Here is a 1877-nt window from a genome sequence, read left to right as displayed (position 1 = left end):
CTGATCTAGCCAGCATCAAAATAGAGAGGGAGGAAAATTTGTCATATTTAAATGGTGTTTTAATTTAGTTTCCCAATTTTAAAAAGTATGGGGGGGGAGAGGCTGGACAACCTAATTCTAAATATAATCAGATGTATGACCATACTGAGAAAAAATTAAAATGCTGGTGCACGCTCTGAGAACTAACAATCAGAACTTTTAATCTACACTCTGTAATTTTTAAATGTAAATTATATTATCATTTCTTCTGCAGGGTCCACAGTGCTCCACAGGAGTCACATTGGGGTGTGTTGGAGGTTGTGTCCGGAGCACCAACAGTTAAACTTTTAGTCCCAGGAAGCTCCGGTCCACCACCTGGACACCCTGCTTCCTAACCGCAATCCATTTTCTTGTTGGTGCGACTGAAGTTGGACACCATTTTTAACAGGGCTGTTTCTGCAGCTGAAAACTTTTATACTGCATACTGCAAGCACGGTGGGTATGCGCTGCTGTTCCTCATAACCCTGCTGGCACCGCAATACCAGTGTGCTGGTACTTCCAGCGGGCACTAGTGGAGGACTTAACAAGTGTACACTGCTGGAGTACCCAAGCTACAGCCGGAGGGAACTGGGGTGCAGCGCTGGGGTCACCCCATGCGCTCCACTAGACCACCAGGTGATAATAGCAGGCAGCGGGGCTGTACTTAGGCCCTGTCATGTAACAGGCTGACATCCTGGGGGTAAAATTCAGCACAGGGGGAGGTGAGCTCTCCTGCCTGTAGCACTTCCCACTAGCCCAGAACACTACACAAAGGTTTCCCGCCCTGGGCTGCTTATCTCGGTCCCCTCCTTCCATGTAGATTACACTGAACATGCTGGGCATGTGCAGCAGTTCTGTGGGAGTGCCGGGCCTGGTCTCCTGTTGTCTTCTCCTTCCTGGATCAGGTTGTACACGCGCAACCTCTGTGGTCTTGGTAGTTGGCAGTGTGTATATATATATTATCTGCATTTTGTGACTGTATGCTAGATCTGTATATTTGAACTGGGTACTTGTGTAATATCTGGGCACCCGATTTTTTTCATTGCATCGCATCGCATGCAATATAGTGGCATACAATTCATGCGATTAGATTTTTCATTGTAAAGACCCAACTTTTAATTATATAGTCACCCATGGGTGACTTCATACCCCCACTATCCAACTACGCATGGAGTTGATCTTCTATAGCAGTGGTTCCCAACCCTGGTCCTCAAGTACCCCCAACAGTGCACGTTTTGCAGGTCTCCACACAAAATCAGTGAAATAATTAGCCCCACCTGTGGATCTTTTTAAATGTGCCTGAATAATCTGTGCACCTGCTGGGTTACCTGGAAAACGTGTACTGTTGGGGGTATTCGAGGACCAGGGTTGGGAATCACTGTTATATAGTGTGGCGAGCGCAGTGAGGCGAGTGGACGCAGAATACATGTAAAGTAATCAGCGTCCCCTCGCGGGGCTCGCTGCGCTCGCCACACTATATAACATCAACTCCATGAGTAGTTGGATAGTGGGGGTATTATGAAATCACCCATGGGTGACTACAATAAAAAATCTGGTCTTTACAATGAAAAATCGCATTGCATCGCATGCTTTTTAAGTAGTGGCATACAATGATAAAATCAGGCGCCCAGATAATACACAAGTACCCTGAACTGTTCGGTCTTATCTCTGTCCCCTCTATTTCTACCTAGCCTTTCCTAATGGTGTTAAATTACTTTACAGTACATTTTTTCTATGAAGATTTTCATGCTTTCAGTTTAGGGATTTAGCTCTCTGAGGAGATGTCCAGAAAGGCTAAAGGCCCGTACACACACTACGATGTCTTATTAATGATGATGAACGACCCCATTATAAATCAC

Source organism: Crinia signifera, chromosome 8 (assembly GCF_055691185.1).
Source record: "Crinia signifera chromosome 8, ASM5569118v1, whole genome shotgun sequence".
NCBI lineage: Eukaryota > Metazoa > Chordata > Amphibia > Anura > Myobatrachidae > Crinia > Crinia signifera.
The sequence above is the reverse complement of the archived record's forward strand: the minus strand, read 5'-3'. Positions refer to the sequence as shown.